Genomic DNA, 11,718 nt, shown 5'->3' with positions numbered 1-11,718 from the left:
TGAGGTGGATGAATTTGCATTTTATTCATCATTTTCCATCTGGCTCTTTAGTGCTCTGGTTGCTGAGTAATAACAAGCCTAGAAGCTGAGCAAGAAAAGCAAGAAAAAGAGGAAGAGGCCCAGTTTATCTAGAAATTGACTAATACACCTGTAAGAACATAGACAAAACCACTGCTTATAACTCATTTATAACAGCGCAGCAAAAATGGAGCCACAGAAAGAGATGAATGGAAGAATGATGTAATATGCAATAGACATCACTGCCACTGGTCAGTGTCTGTGGTCCTCCTCTTCTAGACCCCCAGAGGACTGCCTTACCATCTCCCTGTGCTGAACTTACATGTGGCCATGTGACCTTCTATAATCAACAAAATGTGCATGCAAGGGATACAGGTAACTCCTGGGTAAGGCATGTAAGAGCTGGTGCATGATTCTCCATGGTCTTCTCTCCTTGCACCAGCTGGCTGGGTGGCACTCCAAGTGACAGAGTCTCCACCAGCCTGGGTGCCAGAATGAGGTTATGTAGAGTACAGATCAGCAAACTATAGCCCCCAGGTTGGCTGCCTGCTTTCATAAATAAAGTTTTATTGGAATACAGCCATACCCATTTGTCCATGTATGCTTTCCAATGACAATGGCAGAATTGAGTTGTTGGGACAGAGACTATATAGCCTGAAAGCCTAGAATGCTTACCAAATGGCCCTCTAAGCAAAACTATGCCGACCCTTGATACAGAACACTGAACCTCCACCCACATTTATTCGAGGAGGACATGTAGGTTGAAGGGAGAGACAGGCCTCTGTTATTTTAAAATAACAAGAATTGGGGGCTTATTTGTTACTCATGTATAACCCAGGTTATTCTGACTGACACAAAACCCTCAAAAGAGAAAACCACTCAATTTGTGTGTATGTCATTAATAGAAATGTATTGTCTAAGCAAAGTACCAGGCACAGTGTGAGCACTTGAATAGTAGGTTCTCATTGTTTTTTTTTTTTTTTAATTTTTTTTTTCAACGTTTATTTATTTTTGGGACAGAGAGAGACAGAGCATGAATGGGCGAAGGGCAGAGAGAGAGGGAGACACAGAATCGGAAACAGGCTCCAGGCTCTGAGCCATCAGCCCAGAGCCCGACGTGGGGCTCGAACTCACGGACTGCGAGATCGTGACCTGGCTGAAGTCGGACGCTTAACCGACTGCGCCACCTAGGCGCCCCATCTCATTTCTTTATTGAACATTCCCCACAGAAAAAGGAGACAGAACATTAATGTAATCACAAATGGACTACATGTCAGCTCCCTCAGAACACACTGTCTAAAAGTGGTGGCTTTTCAACAATTTTTAAAGGAAAGATGTTGACGTGGTAGTTATTAAGATGGTTAAAAAAACATTAGAAGAGGCAGAGTGAAAGCAAAGGTGAGTCATGAGCTGTCAGAACATGAGGCACGTAAAGAAAGAGGCAGAGTGGCCCCTTTTGATGTGCTGGCTCCTGGGATGCTGGAGCCTGGCTATACATTTGAAGCAGAGGTGAAAACATTGAACTGGACTCATTGGCTTCAGTGATGAAAATGATTTTAAGGTTTTGAATGATAAAAAGAAAGTTTCTTTTTTTTTTTTTTTAATTCTGGAAGAAACAAAGGTAAGGGAATATTTGCTGAGTCTCTCATAATACCAACATTGAACACCATTCTAGCTCTTACAATGATCCAGGCACTGTTCTGAGCACCTGACTCATTTCAGCTCTTATAATCAGCACAATCCTGTAAGTTGGAAGTTATCATTATCTTTAGTTTACTCACAAAATGGTGAAGTACAGGGAAATTAAGTAGCTTGCCTGAAGTCAGCTATTAGCAAGAGGTGAAGCTGAATTGCAATGCAGATGTTCTGTGCCCAGTGCAATGACTCTTAGCCATCTTGCTGAATGTCCAAAGGCTTTGCCACTGGACTTGAGACAGAGTATGAAGGCAAAGATTCGTTGCTAGGCTGCTGTGTTCACTAGGGTACTTTTGGCTTTCTGTATCAGAATGCCCAACTCGAACTGGCTTAAACAAAAAAGAAATTTATTACTTCATGTAATAGAAATCAAGAGGAGGGGCAGCTGCAGAATTGGTCAAGCCACTAGTTCAGTGATGTCTCTTGCCTTCTGATTCTGTTCCCCACAGGGTTGACTTCACATAAGATTAGTTGCTGTTATAGTCAGGGATGGCAACCAGTAGCAAAAGGTACGTATGTGCCCCTTTGTTGCCACCCAGATAGAAACAAATCCACCCACCCTCTTCATTCTTTCTGGGCCAAATTAGCTCCACATGGGGGTAGAGGCGAAAAGTGACCAAGGCAATGCCACCCACTGTTCGGCTTAGAAAAATTAGGGTTCTTGGAGTGAGAGAAGCAGTCAATTCTCCTGAGGCAATCTGGCTTCATGGCAAAAGTACTTAATACCTAAATAAAATTAGGGTTTGTTTAGGAAGGAGGATTGGGGTTGGAGGGGTAAACAACCAACAGTGTCCACTAGCAGGTGTCAGGTGAAGTGCAGCCATATTTGCCAACTTGACTGTCTCTGCCACCCTTTCCCTGGGGATCCTTCCACAGACTATATTGAGGTGGTAAAATTCATGCTCTCATTGCATCATGAGTTTGAACCTTAATCTTGTTATATGTTGATGGAGAAACTGCTTAAACTCTTGAAAGGCTCATCATTATATAGATGAACAATGACCAGACAATATATAAAAATAGAAGATTGACCAACAGTCCACAGCAAACAGCCCAGAAAGCCAACCTATTGCCTATAGTAACCAGTCCAGGAAGTCAGATCATTATCTCTAGCAAGCAGCTCACAAAACCAAATAATACCTCTGTAACAATTGACTTCAAATGGTCAGGACTTGGTTGATATCTGACAACTTCCATAATTATTGCCCCTACTTCCAACTTAGAAAGAAAAACCAGAGAAAGCCAAATACGGTCCCATAATCAATCACATAAGATGATTGCTTCTAGTTAGCTTGTCCACAGCTTCCCTATGCCAACAGCCTCAAAGCAAGGCAGACTGAAACCATCCCTTTTCTCCACTGAAAAGTTTTCCCACCCTTCTACTTGCCTTTGAGTCTCTGCCACACGCAAGTGATGCAGACTGACTCCTTTGCTACACCAAGTTCTGAATGAATAGCCTGTGCTTGTTCTCATTTGGGTCACCTTCATTTGTTTCCACACTCTCTATGCTTCAGTTTCTTCACCTATAAAATGGAGATAATACGGGCACCTGGGTGGTTCAGTCGGGTAAGCATCCGACTTTGGTTCAAGTCATGATCTCGTGGTTCCTGAGTTTGAGCCCCACATTGGGCTCTGTGCTCACAGCTCAGAGCCTGGAGCCTGCTTTGGATTCTGGGTCTCCCTCTCTCTTTTACCCTCCCCCACTTGTGCTCTGTCTGTCTCTCTCTCTCTCTCAAAAATGAATAAACATTTAAAAAATTAAAAATATATATATTTATAAAATGGGGATCATAAAATTACTGACTTCAAGGTGAAGATTAAATTAGCTTATGTATCAAAGCCCTTAGCATGTTAATTCTTAAGGACTGGAAATTATCTCTTGAGAAATAACTGTTCATTTGACTATTTGGTGGATTTGTTTAAGAGGTCAAAGAAACTGCAGGGATCACCATAGGGCATGATTTAGCAAAGCCAAATGCCTTGTGGTCTAAGCAGAAAAGGTCCAGGATTACAGGGGTGTTTTCCTATGAGAAGCTTTTGCCATACATTTCACATGAAGTGTCCCACGAGTGAGTGTGTCTTTGTGTGTCTTCACTGATCTCCCCATGGGTTTCTCAGGACAATGAGACTGGCCTGGATTGGGATGAACCAAAGATGCCCAGAAGATCGCATTGTTTCATAACTTCCAGTGCTCACACTATACCTTCCACACAGTAGGTTGATAGTAAACAGTTGTTAATGGACTGATTGAATAAAAAGTGCCATTTACCACTGTTGGAAGTTTGAGAATTAATTTGACCTGCATGTGCAAACTATTTTCATGTAGTCGAAGAAGCCAGAATTTTAAGGATCTATGAAGGAAATACCTTCTTCGGTCCTCATAAATATTTCGCACCACAGAAGTTGTAATTCATTACCTTTGCTGAAAGGAAGACACGAAGAAATATGAAGAAAATGTAATGAGGAAGAGGAAGACACAAAGGGAGAAAGAGAGAGAAACACACACACAAGAGGATGAGATTTTTTTCTCATTTGTGTTATGAGACACATGAACAAGGAAGCGAGAGGCTCTCATGGGAAAATGTCAAAGGACGGGGTGCTATAAATATCTTATGGAGAAGGAGGAGAGAAAGGTGATTTATTCCCTTTATATTAATTAAGAAAATTTCTAAGTATTTGTTGTGTGCATACATCCACGTTGTAGGTTATTCTGAGTATAAAGAGTTAAATGCCTGAAAGAAAGGTTAAAAGAGCAAAGGTGACAAATTCAAGGTTACAGATCGTTTATCCCTCAAAGACCTCTCCGATGTCAAAGAATGTGGATAAGTTTAAGACAAAGTCATGTTAATCATACTGATTCAAAAAAAATATAGTGAGACAGCTGCCTGAGGTAAGTGGGTCGTAACTAGGATTTTTGAAAATGATTCATGGGGTCCCCCAGATTCATAGGGACCTCTTAGAGGGAAAATCTGAGAGGCACCCCACTCAGCCACAAGTCTCGACATTTGCAAATATGTGAGCAGCAGGGGACTGAGGGGGGAAACCACCACTTTGAAGGTGATCATTGTAGCCTCTGGTGGACAGTGAAAGCTCAAAGAGGTATCCTAAAAATTAGTCTTTGATCATCTATAAGAGAAAATAGTGAGGAATCAAAACAGCCCCATTTCCTTTAAGTGATAAAACAGTGAGAAACAACGGGAGGGCAGAGAACTCACTATAATCTTCCACTGTATGCCTTAAGCAAGAGGGATTTTTTTTAAAGCTCAGACCTGATGTTTCAACAATTTCCAAGCAGATGTTCCCTCTGTAGGCTAGGTTGTGTGCTCACTCACTGATTCTCCATTTGGCTCTATTGCACTAATAACCCCACAGAGAGCCCTCCCTTTTCATGCACAGTGAAGTGGTGACTTCTCATGCTCCATCTCTCCAGGTGAAGTTGGATGCTGTTTAAAAATGCTCTTGACACCCAGGAATAGATGCACACAAATATACCCAACTGATTTTTGACAAAGGTGCAAAAGCAATTCAATAAAAGTCCAAAAAAAGAAGAAGAAGAAGAAGAAGAAGAGAAAGAAGCCTTGACCTAAACCTCACACTCTGTAAAAATTAACTCAAAATGGATTATAGACTTAAATGTGACATGTAAAACTATAAAACATTTAGAAAAAAACATAGTAGAGAGTGTTTGAGACCTAAGACTAGGTAAAGAGTTCTTAGATTCTGCATCAAAAACACAATCCACAAAAGGAAATATCAATAAATCGGGCATGATAAAATTTAAAATTCTTGCTCTATGAGAGCCCATGTGAAAAGGATAGAAATGAAAGAAAGAAAAGATACAGACTGAGAGAAAATATTTGCAAATCACGTATATAGCAAAGGACTAATACCTATCATGGGTCAAGAGTTCTCAAAACTCATGAGTTAAAAAAATCCAATTGGAAAAGGGTCAAAAAGACACTAATAGACATTTCACCAAAGAAGATATATAGAAGGCAAATAAGCTCATGAAGATGTTCAACATCATTGGGCATTCGGGAAGTGCACATTGGAACCACAAGTGAGATATCACACCCCTACCAGAATGACTAACATAAAAAAGTGATCATACCTGGGTCATCTTGGTTAAGCGTCTGACTTCAGCTCAGGTCATGATCTTACAGTGTGTGAGTTTGAGCCCTGCATCGAACTCTGTGCTGACAGCTCAGAGCCTGGAGCTTGCTTCAGATTCTGTCTGCCCCTCCCGCATTCATTCTCTTTCTCTCTCTCTCTCTCTCTCTCTCTCTCTCTCTCTCTCTCTCTTTCTGTCTCAAAAATAAATAAACATCTAAAAAGTGTTTTAAAAACTGATAATACCAAATGCTGAGGAGAATGTGGGGAAACTGGGTAACTCATACATTGCTGTTGGGAATAAAAAATGATACAGCCACTTTGGAACAGTTGTGAGGTTTCTTATGAAGCAAAATATGCAACTGTCTTTTGATCCAGCAATTGTGCTACTGAAGTATTTATTTCAGAAAAATGAAAAACATGGTCACACAAAAACCTGTATAGAAAATATTCATAGCTTTACTTGTAACAGCCCAAACTATGAATCAACCCAGATGTCCCTCAATAGGTGAATGCTTAAACTGTGTTCCATGCACAACATGGAACACTGCTCAGGAATAAAAAGAAGCAGACTACTGTGATGGTGGTACAGGGGTTGGGCTCTCTAGGGATGTATGCTGAGTGAAAACAGCAGATCCCACAAAGTTACATAGTGGACATTTATAGAACAATCTTTGAAATGACAAAACTTTAGAAATGGGACCAGATTAGTGGTTGCCCTAGATGAGAGACTGGGGAGACAAGGGAGGTGAGTGTGGTGATAAGAGAGCAATAACAGAAAGGATACTTTTGGTGTTGAAACTGTTCAGTCTCTTAGCTGTGGTAGCCACAGACCTACACAGGTGATCAGATCATATAGAACTTAACACACACACACACACACACACACACACACACACACGAGCAGAAATAAAACTGGGAAAATCTGAATAAGATTGGTATTTTGTGTCAATGTTAATATTCTGGTTGTGATATTATATTATTTTATAATATAGTTTATAGTTTAGCAAAAGGTTACCATTGGGGGAAACTGGGTAAAGTGTACAAGGGATCTTTCTGCCTTGTTTCTTATAATGGCATGTGAACTTATAATTACCTCAGTTCATATATATATATATATATATATATATATATATATATATGTATACGTGTACATGATTGAGGTAGTAACAACCAAACTAACAATACATGCCAGCCTCCTAAACCAGGCCATTTTAAAGGTGATTCTGAGGGGCACCTGGGTGGCTCAATTGGCTAAGTGTCCAACTCTTGATTTTGGCTCAAGTCATGATCTCAGGGTAGTGAGATTGAGCCCTGTGTCTGGCTCCATGCTAAATGTGGAGCCTGCTTAAGATTCTCTCTCTCCCTCTCTCTCTCTCCTCTGCCTTACCCTGCTCTTGCCCTCTCTCTCTAAAAAGAAGAAGAAGAAGAAGAAGAAGAAGAAGAAGAAGAAGAAGAAAGAGAAAGAAAGAAAGAAAGAAAGAAAGAAAGAAAGAAAGAAAGAAAGAAAGAAAGAAAAAGGTAATTCTGACCATTCAAGATATTTGTATGTTCACTCTCAGCCTGTGTTCCTATCATACCCAAAGGAAAATGTTCTTTTCTTTTTTTAAATGGTTTATATTTTTATCATAAGGGTACTATTTAATTGTAGAAAACATGAAAAAATATAGAAATGAAAGTAAGGAAAATAAAATAAAATCACTTCCATTCTCACCACTGACAATAACTTGAATAGTATGCCTTTAAGAGCTATGCCATAATACAATTTACTCTTGCTTTTTGCCATGTTCGTATCATAATTAATTCTTCCATGCATATACTTTTGTAAATATCCTTCATTTCTTATCATATATCTTTTTTAAAGGAATTTATATTTTATGAGTAACACCATTACTATACATATAAATATGATCAGGAGACTGTATCAAGGCCAGTACCCCAGTTATATCATGCTACAGCTTTGTATTTGTACATACACGTACAAGATGGTTCATCTATCCTCGTGCATAGCGCTCACGAGCATTCCTGCTCCTTGTTTTGGTTATCGCTCTGCATCTGTGGTCGTGTAGGAGGTCGGGCCCCCCAATATCTGTTCTAATCCCAGAGGCACCCAGGAATATCTCTAGTGCTGTTACTCAGATCGCTCCACTAAGGGTGTATATTCAAGGAGAGGCAGAGAATCCTTCAATATCTATTTAAGACTTGGAGATTGTCCCTCCCGGACTTCTGTGGGCTTTCCCACACCTCTCAGCTCTGAGAAACATGTGCATTCAACAAACTTCCTTACTATAAAAGGAAGGGGAGAGAAAGCCAAAAAACCACTTGCAGAGGGTTCAATTCTGCAGCCCCTGCTCAGTCTCCATTAGTGGGGAAAGTCTTATTTTTTTGGCTCCGTCTGTGCAAGTCCGTAATGGATTTTCCTGGGCAGGAGGTCATAGACCTGACATTTCAGAAAGGCTCCAAAGAAGAATTCACTGGAAAGAACACCCTGCATAACTCAAGCAACAACAAAAAGAGTGCATGATTATATATTTCTCAGTCTTCAGCATGATTGTGCCACAGAAGGGCAATAGCCTTTCTCAGACTAAAAGAGGTAAAATAGGAAACTCTGCATGCACAAAAGCAAGTGTGCTATTCCTTCCATTGAAGGAGAGGTTTTTAGCGTCTAGCGTAGCACCTGGCAGGCCCTGGAAGCGAGAATCCTTTCGGTGGAAAATCCTTTCTAGTTGAAATGCTTTACTTGCACTGCTAATGTGACAGCCTTGTCTGGAAACTACCTAGGTTTTTTTTTTTTTTTTTCCCCACACTTCACTGAATTGCACTTCATCTGTATTTTTCCTGCTGCATATCAATGGATCCTTCTGTGGTGGAGAGGGATGGAAGGAGAAGAGAGCTGACAGATTGAAGAGATGCTGTTTTCCCTCCTGTCTGTAGCTGTCTTCTCATTCAGGGTTTGATTCTCTATGAAATCAGAAGTGAAACTCTGCCCTTGGCAAAAAGGAGCCGAAACTCTCGCCAGGATACACCGTGGTTGGCATCCACTGGTGGAAATTCAAGGCCAGCTCATCAGTTTCCTCCCACAGAGCCGGGGCAGATATTCAAACAGATTGGTGCCAGGCTAATTTAAGACATGATAGGAAACAGATTTGAGCAAGCCAGAATTATTTTTTTTTAATTTTCTTAGACGAGAAATAAAAACAAAAAGTTAGGATGTTATTGGGAGCACATACAATGAGAGGAGACCAGTACATCGAGGGTAGCTTCAGTAACTCTAGAAATGGAGGCTGTCAGAAGAAAGAGTTCAGGTCTTTATACTGTCAGTGCTCATGTCAGGAGGGCACCGAAGTCAATGTATCCACCAACGGGAAAGCAAGCAGATTTGCTAAGAATGGGGCTATTTTCAAGGAACAAGGGGTTTCTGCTCAAGGAGCATATTTTTCCTTCGTGACAGTTATGAATGCTGCCGCCATCGCTGTGCTAAAGAGGGCAGAAAGGGCAGCATGCTGTGTTTTTATTTGAGTGTGAACACAAGATCACAGGAAGAAGACCTCCGCACCAGTCCTTCAGAGTTGTTTAACACAAACACTTTACAGACAGTCCCTGACTTACAATGGTTTGACTTAGATTTTTCTGGTGCAAAAGTAAAACACATTCAGTAGAAAACCGTACTTCGAATTTCGAATTTGATCTTGTCCCAGGCTAGTGATATGTGGTATGATACTCTTGACCTTGGGCAGCGCCCTGAGCCATAGCTCTTGGTCAGCCCTGCGATCATGGGGGTAACAACCCATATGCTTAAGACCCTTCTGTACCCAGACAACCATTCTGTTGTTCACTTTCAGTACAGTATTCAATGCATTATGTGGGATATTCCACACTTTATTATAAAATAGGCTTTGTGTTAGGTGATTTTGCCCAACTATAGGCTAATGTAAGTGTTCTGAACACATTTAAGGTGGGCTAGGCTAAGCTATGACATTGGGTTCGTTAGGTATATTAAATGCATTTTCAACTTAACGATATTTTCAACTTATGACAGGTTTATTGAGATGTAAACCCATTGTGAGTCGAGGAAATCTGTAGAATTAAAGAAAGGCGATAACTCTATCTGACACACTCACCTCTGTTTATTGCTCTTCCCCTCTGTATCATATTCTTTTTCATTTCCAAAGACCAGGGCTTGCTTCCGGAAATGTAGATTCTCATAAAGTTCACTTTGATTCAACAACAATTCTGGCTAGCATTGTTTTCAAATTTTGTGTTCCAAAACCAACAATATTGCTTCAAAATTACATGACATCTTTTCTTGAATGTTCTTAAAATAGCTTCTAGACATTACCTCATGAAACCAACACCATCAAAAATCGTTGATAAAGGCAAGAGTGGGGGTACCAACAACTCTCCCCCTTCACCTGCCTCATGACATTGTGGACTGAAGCCTGAGATGGAGGTGGGCAGTCTCTCTTTTCGATTTTCCACGTGACTTGAAAGTGTCACCTAAGTGTTCTAAAGCTCATGCTTCTCATCTGAAAAATACGGCGGCTGAGCCAAATGATTATCCTAGAACTTTCCAGTCCTGTGAGTCTGTAAAATTTTGAAAAGAGGAAAGGTTCTCATTAAGAGAAGTTGAACACTGACTTGCTATACCATTAAGGAGTGGGTTTAACTTGGGGTGCCTGGGTGGCTCAGTCAGTTAAGCATCTGACTCGATTTTGGCTCAGGTCATGATCTCACAGTTAATGAGTTCCAGCCCTGCGTCGGGCTCTGCACTGACAGCATGGAGCCTGCTTGAGACCCTCTCTCTCCCTCTCTCTCTCCCCCTCCCCTGCATGCACATGCTCTCCCTCTCTCTTAAAATAAATAAATACACTTTAAAAACAAAGGGGGTTTTAACTTTAAAATCAAGCTTTATTTCCTCGAAGGGAAAATGAATATACTAGGCCCGGTTTATGTGCCACCCAGATCCACTCATTCTCACCTGTTTTCCAGAGCCTGGCTTCGGAAGGCCAACCAGGAAGGGCCTAGCAGCCTCCTACCCATTCTTACAGCCTTAAGGCCTGGTAGCTGATGCTGGAGTTATCACCACAGCTGAGAAGCTTTAACAGACACAGCTAACTGAGGAAGACAGACACTGTGACCACACACTGCCTGGATTGGGCCTTCGGAAGCTCCAGTGGCTTCCTGGAGGCCGTATTGATGCCACTTGACTTGGGGGGAAATTGACACAATGGATGAACTCTGACCAATGGGAGACAAGAAACGAGAGACCATCTGTGCTTAAGTTGTTTCCCTCCTCCTGCTCCCCCCCCCCCCCCCCCGCCCCAGACTGTTCCAAATGCAATTACTTTTGTATAGTACCTCTGGAGATGTCTGCTCAAGACTGAGCAACTAATGTGTTTGCAGTGAAGCTCTGCCTAGCTTGGTCATGAACTTCCCTGTGATGGCTCTTCCTCCTTCCCTGCATTATTTCTCTTTTTCCCCTGGGATTTCGGCCGAGTGTTAACATAACAACATTTTGCCTCAGGTCCTGTTTTCTAAGGAATCCAGGCCAAGACAGTGGTACAGGGAGTGCCCTTAGAAAGCAGACCTTCAGGATAGAATTCTGGGCCCCCATATATGGTGGTAAAGTGGGCGTCACTCATCCCTGGAATGCACTGATGTCACAGTTGCTAAAATGTTCACCTGGGTTTGATTGGCAAGATATTGGTATGTCACGTGGCTGCTGTCCTTCATCAGTAAAGGAGAAAAGATAATTATAAGGATTGTCTTGTGGGATGGCTGCTTTTGATGGCACTGGAAGATTTGCAAAAAAGGAATTAACAGGCTCAGAGAAGCTAATTGCCCGCTTAAAGCATGCTGTGAAAGCCAAAGGGCTTCTATGCAGCTTGTCTCCTG

The sequence above is a fragment of the Puma concolor genome, chromosome C1 (genome assembly GCF_028749965.1).
Source record: "Puma concolor isolate L17-30 chromosome C1, mPumCon1.1.hap2, whole genome shotgun sequence".
NCBI classification, from domain to species: Eukaryota; Metazoa; Chordata; class Mammalia; order Carnivora; family Felidae; genus Puma; species Puma concolor.
This window is presented reverse-complemented; position numbering follows the sequence as displayed.